General features: G+C 40.8%; 1 long non-coding RNA gene across 1 annotated transcript in view; it reads right to left on the bottom strand.

Moving 5' to 3' along the window:
* The window catches only part of LOC120407481, a 30347-nt gene extending 19495 nt beyond the window's left edge, over positions 1 to 10852 (bottom strand). Inside the window, exon 1 of the long non-coding RNA XR_005600020.1 lies at positions 10812 to 10852. This is a non-coding gene — a long non-coding RNA (uncharacterized LOC120407481). The remainder of the gene's footprint in view (positions 1 to 10811) is intronic.
* Between the last annotated feature and the right edge of the window lie 15129 nt (positions 10853 to 25981).

The raw sequence follows: 25981 nt of genomic DNA, 5'->3' as shown, positions 1-25981 counted from the left end.
GTCCAAGGTCACATGAGCATATCACATGCCCCTCCATGTTTTGCTGAATCACAGAGGGTGGTCATTGGCTCTTTGGTGTCTGAGGCATCCACAGGAAAGGCCTACTGGGTAGAATGAGATTCCTCAATTGCTCATTGTGAAAGTGGAGTGTCCTTAATGGGCTAGCCCTAATGTAAACGCAATCCCCAGATATAACCCAGGAATACAACACACGTTTAAGATACAAGTGCATAGCCAACAGGAGCGGCTCCAGGCCCCAGCACGCCAAGCGCGTGCTTGGGGCAGCAAGCCGCGGGGGGCACTCTGCCGGCGCCACGAGGTCGGCAGGCATGCTGCCTTCGGTGGCTTGCCTGCGGAGGGTCCACTGGTCCCGCGGCTTCGGAGGACCTCCCACAGGCGTGCCGCCGAAGGCAGCCTGCCTGCCGTGCTCGGGGTGGCAAAATGCCTAGAGCCGCCCCTGATAGCCAATATTCATAACTTCAGATACAAAGATGACACATGCATGTAAACAAGATAATTTTACTTAGCAATTCATAACTTTTCTATTGATACCTTACATGACATACTTTGTACAAGATTTATGATAATTGTGTAACAGCAGTAAAACAGTGATATAAATGGTCACCTTTCTTATACACAGCATCACAAGATCGAGCTGGGAGGAGCTGACTAACTGGAGAAATGGTCTGAATTAAATAGGATGAAATTCAAGAAAGACAAATGGAAAGTACTAAACTCAGGAAGGAACAATCAATTGCACAAATACAAAATGGGACATGACTGCCTAGGAAGGAGTACTGTAGAAAAGGATCTGGGGGTAATAGTGGATCACAAACTACATATGGGTCAACAAGTTAATACTGTTGCAAACAAAGCAAACGTCTTCTGGGCTGTATTAGCAAGAGTGCTGTAAGCAAGACACGAGTAGTAATTCTTCCACTTTACTCAGCATTAATAAGGCCTCCGCTGGAATATTTGTCCAGTTCTGAGCACCACACTTCAGGAAATTGGAGAAAATCCAAAGGAAAGCAACAAAAATGATTAAAAGTCTAGAAAACATGACCTGTGATGAAAGATTGGAAAAAATGGGTTTGTTTAGTCTAGAGAAGAGAAGACTGATGGGAGACATAATCTTCAAGTACATAAAAAGTTGTTATAAAGAGGAGGTGATAAATTGTTTTCCATAGACATTGAGGACAGGACAAAAAGTAATGGGCTTAAATTATAGCAAGGGAGATTTAGGTTAGACACTAAGAATAACTTCCCAACTGTAAGGGTAGTTAAGCACTGGAACAAATTACCTAGGGAAGTTGTTGGATCGCCCTCATTGGAGGTTTTTAAGAACAGGTAAGACAAACACTTGTCTGGGATGGTTTAGATAATACTTAGTCCTGCCCCAATGCAGGGAACTGGACTAGATGACTTATTGAGGTCCATTCCAATTCTACATTTCTGTGATTCTATGAGTATCGCAGAGGCTATCAAATGGCATTGTTACATAGTTTGACATGTACTTTTTCTTATTGTGCAAGCAAATGTTTAGTCATGGAAGAGATGCTGTAGTATTATTGGTTTCTGATGCAGTTCTTTGGGAGAGCAGTGGCAAGCAGCAAAAGAGTTTGCTCTTTGCCTGAATCTCTCCAATTAGAGTAAATTCTCAGGGTTGAGTTGCTCCCTGGGAACCAGGAACTGGTGTTTGGGTTGTGATCTCTGGAAGAGGAGATGGCCAGTATGCTGTTTGTGATCACCTCTGTTCCAGGACTGGTATAAATAAAACAAGTTGTGATAAAAATATACCCAGATGCCACATCACTAATTTCTCCTCCAATAGAAAGCTGACCTGTAAGTTTCCTGATCTCTTACCGTTTTGCTTGATCTGTTCTTGTTAAATATATTAACTTTCCACACACCATTCAGAACAGGGTAAACAAACACTGCTCAGGCATAGGATAGGAGTATTTAGTCCTTTCTTGGACGAGGGGGCTGGACTAGATGACCTCCGGAGGTCCCATCCAGCCCTATATTGCGATGATTCTATGTTTCATTCAATAAGACCCTCCATTTTGAACTCACATGAAGCTTCTGTCCAATACAGCACCACCACAGCCACAGAAGTCAAGGGACTTTTTCACAAAAATAAGACCCAGTCCTGCAAAGATTTACAAAAATGCATAACCTAAGGTATGTGTGTAAGTCTCTGAAGGTTCTGGGTATTATATGGCTCAGGTTGCCATTACCTATGTGGGGTCAGAACAAGTTCTGTGGAACCACTGTTTGTTCCTGAATGCAGTTTGAACTTGAACAAAGGTTGCATTTCTATACTTTGGTGGTATATGTCAAATATTTCACAAACTGTTCTTAACTATGCAAAATAAATGTGAGGTTTCCTACATCTATTTTTTTAGTATTGAGATAAAAGTCAAAAATAAAAATGCATGTTGGAAGCATATTGGAGTTATGGTCTGCAGAACAAATAAATAAAGATGTGCACATATGCATTTGACATTTTTTTAAAAAAAGCAACTTGACAGTGAGCTCTATTCAATTGAGAAATAGCCTCCCAAGGGAAGTGGTGGAAGGCTGCACCATCTCTTGGGACCTTTACAACTAGATGAGACAAAGCGCTGGTGAATATAGTGTAGGGAACAATCCTGCACGGACAGCAGGCTAGACTAATAGGTTTATCCCCATCTCTAACCTCTATGATTTCTGTAAGAAACATGTTTTATTTACTCAACCTAAACTTTGCCTTTGCAGCTCCTACAGTCTACTACTCATATCTAACCCAGAGATAATTTTAATGATCAAATTATATATCCCCATAAAACAAGAAATTGGATATACAAAGGTGTACTGTACTGCAAACAATAAATAGGTTGTGGGCATTGCAATAATATATACAATACCAGTCCTTTCATGCTTACACAACATGGTCACATGGTCTGTTTACTTGGTCATGCCATGAGTCATCCATCTAATATCCTACCCTCCCAGTCAGCCATCCAACTAATTTCCTTCCCTTAACTGCTTTATGTTGACAATGAAGCACAAGGTGATTTTATATAGGCTATTCACTGCTTGTGGATTACTCCTATGACATCTGATAAACACAGCATGAAAACACGCTTGAAAATGACCAAACAATCAGCAGGAAATATGTTTGTTGTCACGTCACAGCAAATAAATTAGAACTTAAATAAAGAAGATTTTCATAGTTCAGACAAAGCTGTCTTTCAGGTGTTTCACTTATCTCATCACAGGAGTTGAAAATTCCCAATTTTACTTGGCAATTTTTTCCAAGTTTGTCTGCAGGGCAAAATTTTGTCATTTTTTCCCTTAAAACAATTTTCTGCAATTTTGTAAATGATGGGTTTTGTAACTCTGTTCCCGTCTGTGCTCAACAGAACAGATACATGAGCCTTGTAAAGCTAAACTTAAAGAATCCTTGTCCTTTTTGGGTGGTGTTCAGATGAGCAGCTCTCTTGTTTCCTCTCTTATCCTGCTTGAGGTCCTTGATTTCCTGGTGAGCTACTAGGATGTTCAGTAGCATTATTTCATTATCCACTCTGACTCCTGGGATTTATTGTTTTCCTCTTTGTATATCTGTGACATATCGAGGTACAATCCACACCGGTGAGCAGGTGTGTCACCCCGGCTGTAACCTGGGCAGGGCAGCCCAGAGGATTCAGGGGGCCTGGGGTCTTCGGCGGTGGGGGGGCCCCCGCTTTGGCAGAAATTCGGTGGCGGGGGGTCCTTCTGCTCCAGGACCCATGGCCGAAGTGCCCCGAAGACCCAGCTCTTCTGTGGCGGAAGGACCCCCTGCTGCCGAATTACTGCCAAAGACCCGGAGCGGAAGAAGCTCCAGGGGCCCGGGCCCCACGAGAGTTTTCTGGGGCCCCCGGAGCGAGTGAAGGACCCCGCTCCAGGGGCCCCAAAAACTCTCGTGGGGGCCTGGGGCAAATTGCCCCACTTGCCCCCCCCTCTGGGTGGCCCTGAACCTGGGGTGCCTTGGGAATGCCTTGCTGCTTTAGCCTCCAACTGGGCTGCTCTCAAAAAGCCACCAGCATGCTGGTCACTCTGAGACACTTGTGTGTACTGCAGCCTGTGAGCCACATCTTGGCTCTCACCAACATTGTTTATTACCCACCCCCCGACCCCCCCCCCCCCCCAAAACCAAACCCCAGTATGTCCTGCTGTGTCCAGCCTCCCAGACAGTCCAGACATATTAGAAATATTATTTATTTTAAATAAATAATAAATACATATATATCATGATACATGAAGTTACTTAGGGCTAGTCTCCACTAGATACGCTACATCGGTGCAGCTGTTCCAATACTTCTGTGTCACTGTAGTGTACCTGGTGGAGACGCTCTATGCCAACAAGAGAGCTCTTTCCCGTCGACATAATTACTCTGCTTCCGTGAGAGGCAGAAACCATGTCAGTGGGGAAGCGTTTCCCACTGACATAGACCTGGGGTAGACAGTGCTTAGGTTGCTGTAACTTATGTTGCTCGGGGGAGTGGCTTTTTCACACCCCTGAGTGATGTAAATTATATTGACATAAGTAGTAGTGTAGACCTGCCCCCCAACATTTTAATTTAAGCACACTGAATTAGATGAAACAATCTTATTAACTACAAAGCTTTAAATGAGAATAAGCATAGCAATACAGTCAGAAATGTTTACAAGAAAAATAGATGAAACTCTTTCTAATGCTAACCTTAAACAATATTAGATTCAAACAAAGATTCTCACCACATGCTTCCACCAGCAATAAACTCTTCAGGTCAAGACCCCTCCTGCGGAGTCCAACAGCTGCTTCTTTTGTCTTTTCAGGTGCCAAAGAGTTAGATGGATAGGGAGAGAGAGGAGGGGTATCTTGGGATGTTTGCCCCTCCTTTTTACAGTTTCAGTCCCTCTTTAAGAAGCATTTCCAGCTGAGAACCAAGACAGGGGGTCTGAGGGAGGAATGAGACCTCATGCTGTTTTCTTGCTAAGATGCAGATAACTTTGTCCCTGCTCCCGCCCCCCAACCATTTCTTGTAAAAGAATGAGGTGATGGCACTTGGCTGGGACATCAGCTTGCCCTTTTCCTTTGAGAAAATGATTTAACCGCTCCCCAGACTTATCTGGGAAACATACTTTAGTCATGATTTTAGCTTATATTAATAACTTTATACACAATGTTGCTATATGCATTTTACCATGATATCACTGAGCAGCAAGTTATGAGTTTCCAAATGATACCTCACAAGGCATACCTTGTACAAAGATTATTACAAAAGCATGCAAGGGGTGAATACAGGGGTGCATTCTGTCACCATATCACCTTTAAATTCTAAGTACACAGAGTTCTCAGAGTTCTATTACAGCTCTGCTCTCTCAGAGCCTGATCTAGCTGCCATTAAAGTCAACAGGAGTCTTTCAACTGAATTCAGTGGGAGTTGGTACAGAACCTCATATGGATTTTACTTTTGTTCTTTCTTGTTGTTTTATCTGTTCTAAAATAGTCACTTTACGCACATAGCATAGGGTATATGTTTTGCTGTCTATGAATGAATGGGTAAAAATACAATACCTTTCTGGCTTTTGGTAGCAGGGATACGTAGTTCACAGTTTTGAGAGGTGTCCTGGAAATTCAGGATATGCTATTGGAATAAGCTATTTTAGATTAATACCTCACAGACACAGATGCAATAGCATTTCTTCCACTTTATTCAGCATACCAGCTGATTACAGTGGCTTGGCTTCACTGCTTAATAAAGTCACATTGTGCCCTATCAAATCTTTCGATTCTCTTATCCAGACATTATAGTAACTCATTTGGAGAGAACCAGGTAAAAGACCCCCCTGTATTTACACAGAAGGGGACCAGGGGTAGGGAAAGGAACACAGCTGTCTAACTCACTTGCCTCTGGGTTCAGTAGAGCCACAATGTGTTGATAGCTGGACCATCATGCAAAACCTATATGTTTTCGCAGAGTCTTTCTGAATAGGTGAAGTGAAGGAAGCATTTTCAATTCCAGTGGGTGCGGAAGATTTTAATGTTTATGTTAGATTAATCTGATTTTTTGTATGCACATTTTTTTGGGGAGGAGGGGGGGGAGCATACTTGCACTAGAGGCACATTTTTATGAATTAAATTAAATCAGTAATTGCAGCAAGTATGTTCTAGCAAGTCAGAGTTTACATGCTATAACCAGATGAGAGTTACAACTCAGAGAGAGTGGGTCCACCTCCCACCAGGCTAGAGAATCATCCTGACAGTGTGTAAAACCAGACTGCATGACAACTTCCAGCGGTCACTGTAGTCTCAATGAATTCAAAAGAAAAAATGGTGGCCACTTCTCCTGTCTCCTGTAATTTGTCCCACTGGATGGGGGCAACCTTATGTTTCTGTTAGTACAGGAAACAGAACAGGAGTACTTGTGGCACCTTAGAGACTAACGAATTTATTTGAGCATAAGCTTTTGTGGGCTACAGCCCATTTCATCAGATGCATGTAGTGGAAAATACAATAGGAAGATATATATATATATACACAGAGAACATGAAACAATGGGTGTTACCATACACACTATAAGGAGAGTGATCAGTTAAGGTGAGCTATTATCAGCAGGAGAGAAAAAGAACTGTTTGTAGTGGTAATGAAAATGGCCCATTTCCAGCAATTGACAAGAAGATGTGAGGAACTGTGGGGGGTGGGGTAGGGTGGGGGAATAAACATGGGAAAATAGTTTTAATTTGTGTAATGGCCCATCCACTCCCAATCTTTATTCAAGCCTAATTTAATGGCGTCCAATTTGCAAATTAATTCCAATTCAGCAGTCTCTCATTGGAATCTGTTTTTGAAGTTTTTTATTGTAATATTGCAACTTTTAGGTCTGTAATCAAGTGACCAGGGAGACTGAAGTGTTCTCCGACTGGTTTTTGAATGTTATAATTCTTGACGTCTGATTTGTGTCCATTTATTCTTTTACGTAGAGACTGTCCGGGTTGGCCAATGTACATGGCAAAGAGCAGGGGCGGTTTGAGGCAGAGCGCCCCCAGTGGCTTGCTGCCCCAAGCACGTGCTTGGCATGCTGGTGCCTGGAGCCGCTCCTGGCAGAGGGGCATTGCTGGCACATGATGGCATATATCACATTGGTAGATGTGCAGGTGAACGAGCCTCTGATAGTGTGACTGATGTGATTAGGTCCTATGATGGTGTCCCCTGAATAGATATGTGGACAGAGTTGGCAACGGGCTTTGTTGCAAGGATAGGTTCCTGGGTTAGTGTTTTTGTTGTGTGGTGTGTGGTTGCTGGTGAGTATTTGCTTCAGGTTTGGCGGCTGTCTGTAGTAGAGGGGTGAGAATACAGAGGAACTGCTGCACTTTCCCTCTGCTGGTTTGGGGCTCAATTTGCTGTGATTTTCTGCCCTCTACACCATGTAGTAGAGCAGTGGTCTCCAAACTTTTTTGATCACATACCCCTATCAGTAAAAAAATGTTGAGCACGCAACCCCAATATATGTATATTTATTTATGTATAAATTATATACATGTACTAATATATTATGTACATTATAAAACATACAAAAATAGAAATTAGAAAAGGATGAGATAAAGATGAAATAAACAATATTTTAAAATAATTTGTATTGTATTTTATTTATGAACAGTACAAAAAACCTTTTTGCTCTCACACAAAAAAATATTAATAATAATATTTTTAGCGAGAGCAATGAGATTGAATATGCTTCATTATTTCTGAAAATCTTGGTTTAACATTTTGTGATACAGTGATTCAAAGGTCTGGATTAGTGTTAGGGTGCAGGAGGGGGTGCAGAGTGGGGGTGTGGGGTCTGGGAGGGAGTTAGGGTGTGGGAGGGCACTCAGGGTGGGGTGCAGGGTCTGGGAGGGAGTTAGGGTGTGGGGGGGGGGGGCTCAGGCTGGGGCAGGCAGGAGGTGCAGAGCACTTACCTGGGGCAGTTCCTGTTTGGTGCAGAGGGTGTGCAGGTGGCTTTGCGCAGCGCGGCACCGCCCCCATGGTTGCAATTCTGGGAGCTGCCCCCCACCCCGGCCAGGGCCACCCAGAATGCAGAGCCCTGGGCTAAGGGGGCCCCGGGTCCCTGGCCTGCAGCTCTAAAGCCCCTTTCAGAATGAGGCCCTGCAAGCAAGGGCTGGATGACTCACGAGGAGCAGGGGAAGCCACACAGCCAGCGGCTGAAGAGAAGTGCCACTTCTCTCCAGCCAGTTTTGAAGGGGAAAGCGTTGCTTCATTCCAGCCTCTGGCTGCGCAGTTGCCTCTCCTTCTCCATGGGCTGGAGGACTCAGGGCCACATTCTGAAAGGGGCTTTAGAGCTGCAAGCCAGGGTCCCGGGGCCCCCTTAGCCCAGGGCACTGCAGCCCCTAAAGCCCCTGCGTTCCGGGTGGCCCTGCCTGTGGGGGACAGGGGGGATGACAGCTTCTCCTCTCGCTCATTCCCCCCCCCTCCGGTGGTGCTCCTCCGGCCGCACCCCCAATGGATCGTCTTGCGCACCCCACTTTGGAGACCACTGTAGTAAAGGGTAATCTAAAAGCCAGCATATGCAATATTCTGTAAAACCAACAAAAACCCAGCTGTTCCTCATATAGGAGTTTATGACACCAAATATTTGAAGTGTTATTGTGACATTGATTGTAGTAAATATATGGACAAATAACCAAGAAACAACTGGCAAGTTTTGGATGGCTTATAATGTAGGTAAGAAATACGCAAATTGACATAAAGAGTGGGTGTGATTTGTCTATATTAGTCTGAACATTAACCACTCTTTATTCACAGGGGATAATTGTAAATTGGCAGGAGATCTGATTCAGCTGATTCATGAACCTTGTTTTTGTTTCACTGCACCAGCATAGGATAACTACAAACACAACACGCTGAAACATGAACTATAACTGAATGCCTTTGGGAAGTTGCAGAGGACATTTTTCAGGTGTGTACATAGAAAAAGGCTGAGGAGAAATATCAGGGTGTGAGGATCTAATTCCCTAGAAAGGCACCCAGAATCATGATACTTCAGTAAGTATGTTACTGTTTCCACAATGAAAATGCATGCATCCGAAGAAGTGGGTATTCACCCATGAAAGCTCATGCTCCAATATGTCTGTTAGTCTATAAGGTGCCACAGGACTCTTTGCTGCTTTTACAGATCCAGACTAACATGGCTACCCCTCTGATACTTGACACAATGAAAGTGATGTCCAGCACAAGAGAGTGACGCATGGTATAATATTGTTTTTTGTTTGTTTGAAGTGATTTACATTTCCTGTCACTGGTTCTGATCCAACTCCTGTTGAAGTCATTAGAAGTCACTCCATTGACTTCCAGGGGAAGTTGATCAGGCACATTACTTTTGCTATAACTGTGTCAGAAACCATGATCTGTACACTAGTCTCCTTCAAACTCTATGGCTCAGTGAGACATAGCAATGTAGAACACCTGAAAAATATGTTAGAGTGTCTGCTACCAGGTCCTGCAGCAGTTAATTGAGACCAGGTGCAATTTGTTACTCTACAGTTTTCCTTTTTACAATGAATGTATTCCATTTTCTTGTTAAATCCTCTTTATTCTTTACTGTGAAATAATGATGATGTAAACTTACTTACCAAAGTGGATTAAGCACAATTACAGCTGAATGGGATGAGGATTGGATTGAGTCAAATTTATAGATAAAAAGTTAAAAATAACCAGTGGGGGGAAAATCAACATTAAAGGGGGAAGTTACGTTTGAAATAACCGAGTCTTGTTTTGTGTAAAGTTTATGCCAGTGCTGAAGGGACTCTTTTAAACATTGCTAAGTAAAACAGAATTATAGTTGAAGATCAGCTAGAGGCAAAGAATTAATGAAAAAAAACCTCCCTGTTGAGAGACCCAGCAAATTAGGAGCTATAAAAGGGGTATTATATTTAGAAGTGTTAACGCAGTTTTGAGTTTGCAGGTTTCAAGAGGGGAAGTGAACTGAGATGCTTCCATTACTGTGTGTCTTAATATAGTCAACACGGTGATAACCTTTAATATCACCGACAGGGATACAGCAACACTACATAGATACTTTTAAAGGCAGTCAAAAACTGATCAAACTTAATGGTTGAATTAATTCTCTTTTGTATTATCACTTACATTTTTTTTATTTTCAGTAGGAAAAAAACATCCACTTGATACTGCTACAGACATTCTCCTTGTGGCAAGAGAAAAAGAGAGGTTCATGGCCCAGTGCCTCAGGGTTCACACTCAGCTACGGCAGGGACAGTGAGTAGTTCTATGGCACACAACATCCAACAAATTAATTGCCCGGGGGAACTTAGAGGAGAGGAAAAAAGGAAAAGAGCAGGAGGGAGCTTGACTGTACATATCTTCAACCATCATCCTTGATAAGATCAGATTCATTAAATACAAAGTGCTGGAGTAGGAATGTGAAAGGGCTAACAGTTGAACTTTCCACTTCTCCCCCAACCCCCCTAAAGAAATATTTAAGAATAAGAGTACATGGATGACTCCCCAAATTAAGAATGAAATTTCTGCAGAAATATTGCACATTGAATTTACATTTCTTTCTCACCCTAAAATACCTCTGACAATTGCTATGGGAATCTCAGGTACATTAGGAATACAGAAATGGGACCCACTGATGCCCTATTCATATCTGTTGGCACTAGCAAAGGATATTGCATTAGAAATTTCTAACTCTCAGAACCAAAAGTTTAAGACCAGATTCATTCAGTCTATGTCAAATATTCTATAGTACTAGCGTCCAGCTAAGTATGGACCAAATTCTGCTCACCTTAGCAAAGCATGGAGTCCCATTCCTGTCAATGTGACTACCTGTGTGAATATGGTAAACAGGGTTTAGCCCCAAACTTTTTATTTAAAGAGTTGCAGAATAATCACTCATTGGGAAAGACATTTAGGAATTAAAAATTAATAATCCTTAAAGTGCACATGATAGATGGATGTTTGCTGAGCAATAGCCTCAGCTGGCGTAGCTCCCCTGAAGCTAATAGAGGTATGCTGATTTACACCAGAAAGGATCTGGCATAAATAACTGTATTTACATTTACTCTTAAATGAACATATTTACCCATTATATGACTTCGTGTTTTTGTATGAACACCTACCAATATACTTATACACATGAGAATTAATTTGGTATTTTCAAGTGTTTTTCAGTGCACAATGAAAACAGAAAGCTTACAGATAAATACAGAGACAAGTTTTGTTTATACTGATTTGTTTGAGTAATTAAAGAGTAATAAATGGTCACAGTTAATTAATTTTCATGAGAGATAAAATAAATATGTTTATATTAAGTTCTTGGAAGGCAACTAGGACATTGAGCTTTTTAAAGTTTAGTCTGAAGTAAGACCCTAGAATATGCAGCAACATTAAAGAACCTTTGGCAGGTTTACATCCTTTTAGAAAAATATTGCTGACAGCTAGATATCATAGAGTTGCTGCTTTCATATGCAAATCAGAGCTTGTGCCTGGTTCCCGTCAATGATCCAGAAAATAAATTGAATACTTTTTTTTAATTAAAATGTTTTAACAATAAAACTGAGAAAAACAACCCTGAAATCCCTTTGATGTAACAGAAGATAAAATATAATGCCAATTTTGCTAATGGATTTGAAAGGAGAGATTTTTTTTCCCTTTCCAATAATTGAGTTTAATGTCAAATCACAGACTAGAGCATTGTCAGACAGGGCTAGAGGCTATCTCACCCACTTGGATGTGATTTGAGCTGAGGTGTAAATCTCAGATTGGGTTGAATGGTCATGTTTTTCCGATAGTCACGGGCTGCAAGTCACAAACTTCACTTAGAAACAGATTTATCTGAGCAGTGTAACAAGCAGACTTTGATAAATAAACTTTTCTTTGTAAGGGGAATAATTGCCAGCAACCCAAGTTCTAACACGAGGTAGGGGTTTGATCACTCAGCTAATTTATTTAATCAAGCAAAAGTTCCTGAGACAAAATTACTGAACTTTTTAAAGATAGCAGCCTCAGGAAAAGTTACATGCCAGACATATAAAACTTAACAGATCTGAAATCAAGTTGGACAGCTGAGCTGCAGAAATAGTACCAATCGTTCAATATGTATATGCTAGTTTGATATATCCAAACTCTTATTTTCAAAAGCCATTTGTCAACAAGCGAGTTTTTAACAGGTGTCTACATTCTAAGAATGAGGAGACACAGCCTGGCATAAACTATTGTTTTACAGACCTGCATCAAAGGGTAGGTGTGGGCATTGGCTGGTGTTGTATATAGTCCCTTCCAGAGAAATATAAAACTTAAAATTAGCACAAGGGATTTTACTGCCCTTGATAAATTGAAACTGTATACCCCTCACAAGCAATAATCACTCAACATTTTGATACCCTTAATATTTTCTAATATTTCCCAGCTGATAACAAAAATTCTGAATCAAACTGGTAAGAGTCCCTTTTGCATCCTTTTAGCACATTAACAAAAAATCTTCTGCTTTCCCAGTATAGTTTTATACATGTACATTGTATGTGCAATATAGAGGGAGCAGAGAGGCACAACAGGTAAAAAGTTACTGGATGTATCACCATTTCCAATATCAGAATATTTCCCACAATAATCAGCCAAAACAAGAAATGGAAAGAGGTAACAAGGAGTCTGGAGAAAAATTAGAAGCAAATGCACAAATCAATTATGCTACATTTTGCAACCACATTTCGCACCAGTGGGTTCTTACATGAGTATTCCCATTGACTTTGATGGGAGTGTGATCCCCAAGGTGAGTGAGGATTGTACAATGTAGACTTTATTGTATGGGGTTTTGTTTTGTTTTTTTCATTTCCAAAATACATTTTAACTGTTTAACATTATAAACATTTTTCCTCCCTTCTGATGGGGGAAAATTGCAAAGTCTCGTTCATAGTAATGATGAGAAGGGATGTTGTTTTGTTTTAAAAAGAGAATGAAAGTGAACAATTAAAAAGAGGGAAATGGTAGAAATCAAACTTGCCATCATTTGTTTAGTCTCTAAAATTTTAGTTCCTTTAAAACCTCATTTAGCCTTGTCATCTTTAATCCATGGCCATGGTAGGAGACTTTTCACTGGAGTGTTGACCAGAGAATATGCTGAATCAGTGAATCTCCTCAGGATACTGGCTGTGCTCCTCTGTCTCCAGCCTATTTACTGTTCTGCAAAGGCTAGATTAAGGCCTGCCAGTAAAGACATGGTGGTGAGTATTCTACACTGCTGAGACCTCTTTTCCAGGTGTTACCAGTAATCTGAAAGCTGGGTTTCCACCAGCAGAAGGCAGGAATAAATAAAGCCCAGTATCTAACCTGTGGGGTCTTAAGCACTCCAGGTGAGATGTATATGAAGTAATGTCACAACCTGGGCAAGCAAAAGAGCAGAGGCTGAGATGATCAGTGACAGAGCTGGCAAGGTCACAGCTAAATGCATTGGTAGAGTTATTACAAATGTGTTTAGCACATTATTCAAAATTTAGAGCTTAGTGAAAACTCTTGTCAGACAGTCACCTAGAGAACCAGACATTGGAGGACTGGAAGTTGAGCAATTAAAAACTGGTTTGTTGCCTTAGGCATGTTTCAGTTCACTGTTCAGCAGCTCTGTTTCTCTTACCGTTCTACTCCTTGGTTGAACTTGGTTGAACTTGTGACCAAAAAAGAAAGAAACAAACATACTATGCAAAACAACAACAAACAGCACGGTTTTCTGAGAGCCCATTGGCTGCAAGTTGGAAGCCCCATTGTGACAGCTACCAATGTGCCCTATTAATTAGTTTACAGGCACATACAGATTTAGAGTGTTGTTTTATTTACTTACTTACTCAGGTTACATTTATTTTTTGGAACTTAGTTTCAACAGCAGTTAGTATTAGAACCAAAACCAGCTCTTCGCCCAAGAAGTTAAATTTTGGGCTTGCTTGAGCTCACTTACACTGGTTCTGTACCATTGATTCAAAGAACTTACTTCTGATTAGCACCAGTGGCAGGGGGAATAAGGCTCCACAAGTTTAACTTCTGTCCCCGCTTTAGACTTCATCATCACCTGCATGATTCACTTTCAAAATAGAGTCGGTCAAACTGATTCAGAGGGAACTGGGATTCTCACTTTTTTACCCCAAACTCAACATCCAAGAGCCAGTCACATTTCCCTCACTCTCACCAGTGTGTCAGGAGTCAGTAGAGTTCTATCAGTGCAAAACAGATGAGAGACCCCAAGAGACCCGTCTTGAGGTGTGAAAAAGTTCAGTTAATTTGTATTAAGAAATTCATTATCTCTCCCCCACACTTTTATCCCCACTCTCTCTCTCTCTCTCCCCCCAATCCTCCTTTCTGGGTCCTTACAGCTGGGACTAGGCAGGCCAAAGTACTGTGACAGTGGCCAGTCTACTAGGATTTACAGCCTAAACAGAAGTAGGCAGTATTATAGATTTTATGATAAAGCCATCCATCGGAGATTGCCAAGCCAGGTTTGCAGGATGAAGAGATCTAGACAATTCAAACTGAATCTTTAAAGGAGATTCACCATCACAGTGTAACAGTTCTTAAATGAACAGAATATTCTGACTGATAGCAGCTTGGTCAAGTAATCATATTTTGTGGGAGACAGGCCTTTGATGTTGCAATGACATCAGGGCCGGCTCCAGGCACCAGCTCAGAAACCAGGTGTTTGGGGCGGCCAAGGGGAAGGGGCTCTTCGGCAGCAATTCGGCGGTGGGTCCCTCGTCCCTCTCAGAGGGAAGGACCTGCCGCTGAAGTGCCGCCAAAGAAGAAAGCGGCGCGGTGGAGCTGTCGCGAGCGCGGTTCTTTTTTTTTTTTTCGCTGCTTGGGGCGGCAAAAACCCTGTAGCGGCCTTGGATGACATACAAGTATGAGTTTATGTTTTGATGTTTGTACTGAAGGGGACCATTTTGCTTGAGAGTATTGCTTGATTGCTTTTTAGACTACATTTGGTCACCATGTTGATGGTACTGGTTGTGCTGAAGCACCAAACAGGAAGGACCATGTGAGAGTGTCATCCCTCTCCATCAATTGGAATTATATTATTATTGCTAATAACCCTGCCTTTTTGCCCCTATGTTCCCTGCTTCCCACAGTGAATGATGACCATCATACTTACCCCCATTTAAAGGGTGGATTTAGGATTCATCATGCATGCTGAACATAAGATCAATGGGTGGAATAATGTAAAATTTTAAAAAGAAAAAATAGATTCATTGTCTTTCATTAAAGATAAAAATATTGTTTTGAAATTAGATATGTACTGTGATGAAATACACATAGAACTTAAACACACACAAGGTACCATACACAGTACTATGCAGTGGTGAATGGTGCTTTACCGACATACAAGACAAATGTCCTTTCCTGAACCACTTGCAATCTACGGGCTAGCCTCTACCTTTTGCTGACAGAGGGGAGTACAGTGGATGTGGAAGACGTGCGTTGCAGCTGGGGTCTGCAGAAGGAATTGTGGCTGCGTCAGCCAGAAAGAATTTTGAGGGCTCCTGCACCTTGGAGTGGTAACTGTATTGTCCTTGGAGAGGACACTGTGCTTCCCCCAAACCCAGTCAGCTCAACTGGCCAGTCATGGAGAATAAGGATGGGGCTATAGCTGTGCTCCACCTCACCTCACCTCACCTCACCCTACCCCAACCTCCTTCATTCCATTTCAGACAATTAGCACCTGTAAGGAAGCTGCACAATTTACATTCCCAGATACAGCCGTCCCTGAAGGAAGGCACAAGAGGTGATATCTCTTTCACTCTACCCTCTTGCAGAACCATATGGGGTATGTCTTCACTGCAGCATTAATATGGGTGATCAGAATCCTGGCTAGGACAGCCCAGGTGTGAGCCATTATATTACAAAGCCACATCCAACTTACTGAGTCCACAGTGGTGCTCCAGACATTCACGTAAGGCACTAGGACTTCTGGGGTCATATCCCATGTTCTTAGCATTGAAGTAAGCTGAGCTGCTCTATGATTCCTTCCCAGTGACTTGTGAGGGAACTTGTCTGTTCTTCTGGGAACACTGAAGGAATTGTGGGAAGGTACTGGAGGACTATCAGCAGTCAAGTAGTTTAACTTGCATCCTCACTGCAAAGTGGTCAGGCTCTAGCCTGTAGCCCAGGACAGACCAGCTAGCCCAAGTGTAAAACACCACCATGCTCAGGCCAGATGGTTTTCTGTGTGAATGGGAGCCGGGTTAGTGGCAACACCACCTGAGTAAGATCCCAAGTTAACTCTGCAGTGAAGATAAGTCTGTATGGGTTAGGCACAATGTGGTCCTAAACAGCAGCCAAAATGGAGGAGGAAAGGATGCAACATAAAAGTACAGAGAATGAGTATTTGGCAAACATATTGTTAGATCCCTGGGTTTGTCTGTTTTTTAAAAAAAAATCATTATTAATTTAGTTATTTTCAATCTTCAAATTGTAATATGAACTAAAAAAAAAAAAAAAGGACATGAGAGCCATAAAGGATTGTTTCTAAAAAAAGGCTAGCGAAAAGAAGTGAGATTTTATGTGAGACTGGGTGGACAGTGAAGTGGCTTGGGGCACAATAGAAGGGGAGCTGTTCCAGTAACACAGCTCACACACACAAAAAAGCACAGAACAGAGGCCAAGAGATCGTTTGGTGCAGTGGCTTTTAAAGAGATTTGCAAGTTTCTGGGAGCAGAGGGAGAAGAATGGAGAAGAGTGAGGGGGTGAAAGATATGAGCAGGGAGTTAAAAATAGAGACGAGATCATGGAGACATGGAAGGCACAGGCCCTAATAAGCCAGAAGTCAGCACTGATGTGTCTCTGCTCTCACTGAAGTCCATGTTAGTTTTATCATTGTAAATGGTAGCATTTAGGCTAGTGCTTTAGCACTTTAGAAAACCCTACCCAGAATTTTTAAACCAGGACTTATATTTGAATGCTGAATAAATAAGAACACAGTCTAATTAGTGTATTTAGAATATTTATTTCACAATCATTGATAATTTATTAATCCTTGATTGTTTGTTTTATCTTTGGCTTTAGAAATCAGTACTAAGCTCTCTCTTACATGTTTTATTAAATGCTTTCCTCACAGTTATATCTTTGCACAGTATAGAGGATCTAGTTACTATTTAAAAGTTGTGAGCTCCACTCATATATTATAGGTAGATTTCCATGGCTCAATATTCTCAATCACTTATTGATTCAAAATTATTTTTCAGCATCTAGAGTGCCCATTATATTGTTGAGTGACTGCCTAATGCTTATACGATGTATGTTCTTCCTAACTATTCAAGTATGTACTTTTTACAGTGGCTAAATAAATCATATAACAAATTCATCAGCCAGATAAAAGATGTACCTATATTTAAATTCCTTATCAAAATAACACTGATATTTAGAAGTAAATTGGCCAGCTCTGCGGAAACATCATGGTTGGCTGGGGTTTCAATTTTCGTTTCAGTTCTAGATGGTATTAAAGCTATAGCATTATTTTAGTATCATCACTCGTATCGGCTGAAAGAGAGTGAGAGATGTGTAAATACATGCTTATCTTTGATACCTCTTTCAGTGCTACTAGCAGGAGGGAGCCTTAGGTGGCCAGCTGAGAAGCCAGCTCTCTCCTGGAGGGTTTTTATGGCTACATGCTGTAGCTGGAGGGGCCTGTTATATTAACTTCTAAGGGTAACCCAGTGACTGGTTTCTCTTTCAAATGGTGATCATGGACTGATCCATATGTGAGTCATATTTCATGCATCTCTTTAGCAGTCAGAAGTTTGATTTCTCTTACTCACATGCCAACATCATTGTTTGAATTTTCAGCAGTTTAAAAACTATTATCAGCTAGTCTGCTTGGAGCTTTTCATGTCAGAGCAATGCTCTGTTTTGGGTTTAGTCTAACTGCATTTAGTCTCCATATTTTCTCTAACTTCCTTTCCAGTTTGTGGCTTTTCCTGGAAGAAAACTGGCATTTTCTTTCTTTTCAAGTGAAAAACTATAAATAGACTTTGCAATGGTCCAGGCCATTCTCTGGTTGTTCATAAGCTCATTTTGTTAACTCAGGTAATTTTCAAAGTCACTTGAATTGTACCTATTTTTTTCCCATTGGTCCAAATACATGGAAGATGTGCAGATTTTCATTTTTGTGGGCCAAAGAACACTCTCACTTGGAAATGTCTATAGCGGGGAGCTGTGAGGGAAGAAAAGCTCTGCAAGGTTCTCTTCAGGAAATTGTCCTCAAGTCATTCTTCTGGGCATTCTATTCTATTGTTCCCTCCCATAGTGGGAAGTGTTTCCATCCACAGACCACAGGGGAAATGCAAAAGAATGGGTCAGTCCCTGCAGTGACTCTGCCTCTACCCTTTTCTGTCTGATCCCTCTACCACCCCCCCTTGATCTCTCTAGGATTCCCCTGCCATTACTCCCTCTGGGCCTTCTTTCTTTGGAGCTTCATGAAGTAAAGCCTGTCATTTCATATTTTTATCTCTGTAATGTATTTATTTTGATGTATTTATTAAGTGTTAATTAATGCACTATGGGAGTCCCCCTTCAGCCCTCTGTGTAAATTGATCCCCTTCCTTCCATATGTTTTGCCCATAGGGTTTTCTGCAGCCCTAGGGCAGCAATAATCCCTGTGCCTTTGCAATGGAGTGAGGAAAGGAGACCATGGGTTCTCAGTTTATTTGATTGCAAGAAGAGTTATCTTTATGGGGGTTGTATTTTTGAACCATTAAAAACAGTATTGAGGACTTGTTATCTTCCAGCTTTTAGCACCATAGAGCAGCTATCACTGTTAACCAGATTTTCAAAGGCACCTAGTGAGATTTTCAAAAGGAACCCAGCAGGTTAGGTTTCTAACTCTCATTGAAATCAGCAGGAATTATGCACCAGCTTTCTTTGGTATTCTTGAAAATCCCACTAGATGCCTAGCTGTATCTTTGGTACCTAAATACTTTTGAAAATCTAGCCATGTGCACAAGACAGAAAATTCAGACTCTACTCTTGACATGGAATTTGACAGCTATATAGGCGCTATGCTTCCTCCCTAAAGTATCAGTTAAACCCTCAGGAGCCATCTAGGCCTCTGTAGCTGGTCAGAAACTAGAATTCCCATTTTTTAGGAAATTTTGAAATAATAAAGTGTTCCAAAAGGGAACAAAAAGAAAATCTTGGAGTCGCCCATTGCCTGGAAATTCCTTAAGGGAAAAAAAAAAAGTCAAAGCATTTTATTTTGATCTTTTTGAAATGTTTCTGAGACACCCAACACGTCCCAGAGCCCCAACAGCCTGCCAGGCAGGGAGCTGACTAGGTAAGGGAGCCTGGAAGCTAGGGCTTCTGGGATGTAAGTAGCTGTGAATCTGGAATCTGAGAGAGCTCTGGCTCTAGGACAGACCACCTGGTGAGCTGCCCCAGAGCCAGAGAAACTGGAAGCCCTGGCTCCCTGCTAGCCTACAAAATGGGCTGCTAAACAGTTGGGCAGGTCAGCTAGCAGGAAACGGGTTAGGTAGGATTTCATAGGAAACCCATCTTGCGTCCACTGGAATTTCATAGAAATCCCATGTTCCCACGGAATGTGTCTATTTCAATGACTCAGCATTTCCCAACAGAAAAACAATCAGAAAAATTCCAACCACTTCTACTGCTGAGTCCAAGGCAGTAGGGCTAGGATTTGTCCACCTAGTGGAAATTTCATCAGGAAATCGACAAATTGGATCTGAAATGTGAGGCTGCTCAGTGTAATGAGAGGTACGGCAGAAAAAAAGAACAGCATATGGTCATAAAGCAGGGTTAGTTCAAATTATTTTAGAAGAGCAAGAAACCATAGAATTAGATGATTTTTTCCCAGTTTTTACCCATTCCATAGAGAATGGTGTCAAAATGATGGATGAGGTTCCACGTCCCAGAATTTGTTTTCCGTAGTATTAATGGCAAGCCATTAGATTGAGGGGAAATTTTTCAAAGTGGTGCACAGGGATTATTGTGTTATGCAATTCCCATTAAAATCAGTGGGAACCTTGAGGCTAACCCCCTCGCCCCGCCCCACACACTACTTTGATAATGTGCTCCTAATGTATCAATAATTTCCATTTAACTGCACTTGAATTAACCAGATAGTTCATCATGTTTTATTTTTTAAAATATTATGATTACACTTTTGAGTACCAATACATGTGTATTTAAATTAAATAAGTGCCTTGTAAAATCCCAAAGCAAGCTCCTTTTTATTTTTCATATAATAAATCTAATATACAGTATATCCACATTTTTCATTAATTATATCAACTAATTACCTTATTACAAAATAAATGCTAGAGAAATTACAGTTATAGAAGGATCAGTGTTCATTGATTATGCATGAATTACTAACTTCTAAATAAAATAGTTATTATGAGCTAATGTGAAACCTTGATAAATTAGCTAAACTAATAGATATTAATTGTAATTCACGTGAATTACTGCTGCTAATTTTAAAGTATTAGTGCATCAGATTAAAATGAAAATTTTGTTATTTTGAACACCTGGGAAATATTCCTTTGGGATTAATTGACAGAGGTTGCATAGACAATTCAGAAGTCTGGGCACTAAAGTCTCAAAAGGGCTGGATGGTGTATGGACATGCTAACACACTTAGTTAATTTAAGTGGAATATTTCATTGTAGATGTAAATTGAGGAGGAAAAAAAAAGACTACAATGGACTATTTTCATACTTAATGTAGTCTGTTTTCCTCTTACAACCAGTATGCGTACTCATGATAGGCTACTTGAGTACACGGTTAGAAATGAACTCTGTGCATGTGTGTGTGCGTGCTTGCTATGAACATATCAATCTAATATGACCCTAAGAGGCACTTTGTGAAAGCTGTGAATGCCTTCTAAACATAAAAAGCAGAAGTACATTAGATGAGCAGGACTATTGGATATAAATTCCCCTTCAGATTCAGCCTTGAAAGTTTCTTGATGATACTTAAGAATCAAGGTTTTGCTTGGCAACAAACAACATTAAAGAGCAAAATGGATGTCAGTAGATTCAATGAAAGTGATCTGGCAGATTTAGATTCAGAAGTTTAATAACCTTTGGAGATAATTTCAAACCAAAGCCCTGGATCCAAATACTCATGAAGTTAAGGATGTTACAAATCTAAATCTAATTCAAATTGTGTGGGTTGAACCAATCTCTAGTATCATTTTTTTTAATTCCAACTTTTAGAAGTAAAGATTATATAGGCCAAGGACCAAAATTCACACAGTTTCTTCTATGCGCAAAGAAAGTGCACTGTTGAAATGTGTATGTATAGGTGGAATGTGGGTGTGAAGGTATGAATGCAGATTTCAGAAGAACATTATATATGTATATATATGAGCAAGGGAGAACTATTTATCACATCATAAAGGGGTTGATTCTGGATGCACACCCTAAGCAGAAAGCTTAAAAAAAAATCTGTATACATTCTTGAAAACCTCAATAAAGTCAAAGGAAATGGAATCCAGCAGTAAGACAGAAGCAGCCTCCCCCTTGTCAGAGCCAGAAGTAAATGTGAAGCTGACAAAACACAGGCCCAAGGAATCTGCTAAAGAGACAAATACCAGAAATAATCTCTTTCATATTTCACAGTCTGAATCTTTATTATGGCCAGGCAAAAGAAAAAGGAGAATAAGATAGTAAATGTCAAAAACCATGCCAAATCCTCGAAAAGGACTGTTTGAAAAGGCAACAAAAGTAAGAAGAGACATCAAAACCATATACTTGTAAGAACATAAAAACTGCCCACAGAGCATCACTCCTCTTGCATTGCTGTATAACAATCCTAAAAAATGTTCCCTGGATTTTCTTTGCTATGTGGACACCTTATGCAAAATGGATGCCTCTCACTTATGTATTCACCTGTACTGCATCTAGCTTATTTTAAACCAACACCAATGGATGACACTCACGCGTCGTACTCATGAATATTGGACTTACATGACAGGTGCCTTTAAGTGAGAGTTTGCATTCCTGGAAAACAATCAGCTGATAAGTAAGAGGTGTAACTTACTTTGATTTTATAGCTTTCAATTTATTTTCCATTTAAGATTGTGTGGTAAGAAACACTGGTAACACGCCAGAGATCAATATTCTTTTTAAATACCTCTCCCATATTTCTCTTTGGATGCCTTACAGCTACTGCCAGAGAAAGGTGTTGTGCTTTAGTTTTCAAGCTAAGACTAAACTTGCTTCTTCTCCCAAACTCTCCTTTCTTCTCTACCAAACTTTCTTTGCCATCATCCCAGCTCATCTTTGCTTGTTTCCTAGATGTAAAGCAGTGAAAAAGAGTTTTGGTAGATGGCCAGATGGCTGAGTTCCTTTTCCAGTGACCATTTTAATACTGCTGAAATTTAATTATATTGCTTGTGTGTGTTAGGGTACCTAGGACATCAGCCTCTCTTTAGATCTTATTTAAATATAAATGAATACATCTTTAATTATTCTCTCTCCTTCTCCTGCTCCCCAAATACCTCAGGCTTTCTCCTCTCTCTCTCCCACATCAACAGAACTGCATCCAATGCACTGGTACTTTCTCATGTTGGTTGGTGCCATGTCTTTCTCTATCACGGCTCCCCACAGTAGCCAAACCTTCTGCCAAATTCATCCTCCTTTTCTGCCTCTTGGATCATCTCTCACCTACTCCTTGTGTTTTTGAAGAAGCAGAGAAGTTAATACAGAGCACAAAAGAAGTTTCTTCTCACTTTCAAAACTAGGGCCACCCTGAAGATTCAAGGGGCCAGGGGCAAAGCTGGGGAGCTGTGCCACTTGTACTCACCCAGCGGCAGACCAGGTCTTCGGTGGCATTTCGGCGGCAGGGGGCCTTCAGTCGCTCTGCGTCTTCGGCAGCACTGAGGGGCCCCCCGCCGCCGAAGACCTGGACCACTGCCAGGGCAGGGCTCATGGGACCCCTGTGGAGCCCGGGGCAAATTACCCCACCTCTCCCCACCTCTGGGCGGCCCTGTTCAAAACACCAATCCTGCCTTCAACTCCTCCTCTAACCCCTCCCATTTTCTATGTCCTATTCAAGCTTCTTTTCTCCCATGTCTTTCATTTTACTCTAACACCACTGATCTGGGTCTAACAAACATCTTCTGTGTACAGATATGAGGATATATACATTATTATTAATGTTATTAATAAAGACGATCCCAGACATTGGGGAAACTTGAAACTGATCAGATCTGGGTTTTTGGTTCTGGTCCACTTAGTGCACCTCATTCTTTCAGTGGCTCATTCCATTTCCCCAAAGTAGCTTTATTTCTCCTTCAGGGATTCTTGTCCCCTCTGGTAATTAGTGGGATGTCTCACAGCAAAAACTGCCAACTGCTGTTCTTCTGACATTAAAAAGAAAAAGTAGATCATTACCAAGAAATTTCATATCATGGCTAAATGCTCTGATATTAACCAATTAATGGAGGGACACTGAAATCAGAAGATGCTATTTTCTCACCATGGCAGCACCACAAAAAGGTCTGTGGTCATTCAAGATGGAGAGTTCAAAGTAAGTAGAAATCTAATTCCCCAGGAACTATTCTAAAGTTTGTAGCAACATTCATCACTGTACCTGAGTGCTTGGCAAAGCAGAAAAATGTAAATTGGGAGGACATTCCCTACTGTAGCTGAAGGGGCTGGAGAGCTTTAGGATCATTCTCATCTGATTCTGTCTGGAATTTGAAATGGGCTCATATCAAAGTTATATAATAAATTTCCCTCAAGTTTTTCCAGAGTCCAGGGGAGGCCGTACCTGGGGATACATAACTGAACCATAGCTATACTGTGAGAGTATACAGGTAGGAAGGTACAAACCCATACTTGGCTGCCACTGAAAAAGGCCCTTTCTGTACCCACTGAAGTCAGCAACAAATTGTTATCTATATCACAGTAGCACATTGCAGCAAGTTTAAGATGATTGGCATTTCCATTATTAATCCCTTTGTCACCTAGCAGAATATATGATAAGTTGGTTGCTTTAATTCACTATTAGCAAAAAACTATCATGCAACACTGTTTAAATCATGTTTATTTTTAAGGGCCATATTGCAGGCTGACTACAATCACAATCCATGTGCTCCCTGACTGCTCCCTGCTAATTACACACCAATGTAAAGTAGCCTCACCAGACCAGAGAATCCACCCACTGCCTCCAACAAAGACTTCTGCCCAGGAGGCGCCCCCAGGAAATGGAGGAAGAGTGAGGCTATGGCTAGAGGTGAGCTAGCACGCAGGTGGTGTCTGGGTGACGAAGTATAAATGGCACCCTCCCTCTTGCTCTGAAGAACTGTAGCTAAGTCATCCTGATTTCCTACAGAGTCTCCTGCTCCAACACAGCCAGTGGCTTAGGGTAACAATTTGGTTCTGAGCTTTCATTAGACACTTAAATATTTGATTGTATATTTGTGTAAAGTGTCCCTTATTGTAAAAAAAAAATAATGAATAATTAGAGGACATGCCTCCTTAAGTCATTAAGAAGAATTTTTTGTCTGTGTGATGGCCTATATGCAATGCAGCATCTCGCACTGACCTAGGCACAAGGGCATGGTAAGGGTAGAATGGCCTCTTTAGCCATTTCTTTGCTTTTATCAGTCAGATTCTATTATTATAATGCAATTAAAATAACTGTCCCTTTTCTGTACTGAATAGAATTAAGTTTCTTTACCAGAAAGGGAGAAATCATGCTTGGACTTTGATCCTTATTTGTGTCCCAAATTGCATTTAAAACAAACAAACAAACAAAAACAAAACCACACACACACAAAGAGCGAAAAGCTCTGAGAACAGGTTTTTTAAATAAAGGAAAGTCCTGAAAGTGGCTTTTGTAGCCCCATTTGCTGAAATTCACTCCTATCCCTTTATATATAGCATCTTTCTTGGAATCACAAGGTATTCGATGGAAAACTTCTCTCTTTGGGAGAGAACTTCTCATTATGGGACACATCTGATTTACCCAAATGACATGATACTGTTGCATTAGTAAGATGAAAGGCTTTTATCTTGCTCAGAGACACATATTATAGTCATTTCAAAAGATGAAGTGTCAAACTGCTTAAGAGAATCAGTTTTGACATATATACAAATAATTGCCTTGGGAAACTCTAAGGTACTGAGTCTAAGATACACAAGGATGTGGAGCTGACTAGTGCAGATGCTGCTTTTTACAGCTATTTTGGGAAAACAGCACTTTTAGTGATAAATAAGGTAAAATTGTGCCTATTTAGAAAAGCTAAAAACCCTTCACGTTTAATCAGAAACCTCTCCTTTCTTCACTCTCATCCTCATGAGATTGGTCTTACAGGTAAATATTTAATCAGCTACTATGAGCACGTCAGTCTGCATTCCTGCATATATCTTTGACCATCCAAGAAAACGTATCTTACATATGACACAGAGTAGTCTATTACAATTATGCAATTGGGTGAAAATCTCAACATTTAAAACTTAAATTCTCCAAAAATATTCCTTATTACAATAAAAATATCTGTCATTAATGGAAAATATGTACATTTTATTTTTAAAATGTTAGTTGTGAGTTATAGTTTTATATTCAAAGGATGGAATTTAGAAGGTGTTTTACTCTGCATGCATTTACTCTTGTCAGCATTGACAGGGCTGCAGCTCTTAATACCACTTCATTGGCTGACATGATTATTACACTTTTACTTTAAAATATAATGCTCCAAGACACATGGGATGTTGTACATTTAGTGATGGACTTTCTTCATTAGTAAGCATTATGTTCCATGATTGAGTGCCACTGAGATGGTAAATGCCAAGCAACGTCCAATAGTATAAATCAAACAAAAAGAAGAATTGTATTCCAGCCTTTTGAGGTAATGTATTGTCCTCCATAGGCATTCTGCTCCAGATCCCTTTCTATTTCAGATCTCTTCACATCTTTCCCAATCAACAAAAGGCCTAATTCAGTTTCCATTGAAGT

Source organism: Mauremys reevesii, linkage group 6 (assembly GCF_016161935.1).
Source record: "Mauremys reevesii isolate NIE-2019 linkage group 6, ASM1616193v1, whole genome shotgun sequence".
Lineage (NCBI taxonomy): Eukaryota > Metazoa > Chordata > Testudines > Geoemydidae > Mauremys > Mauremys reevesii.
The sequence above is the reverse complement of the archived record's forward strand: the minus strand, read 5'-3'. Positions and strand labels throughout refer to the sequence as shown.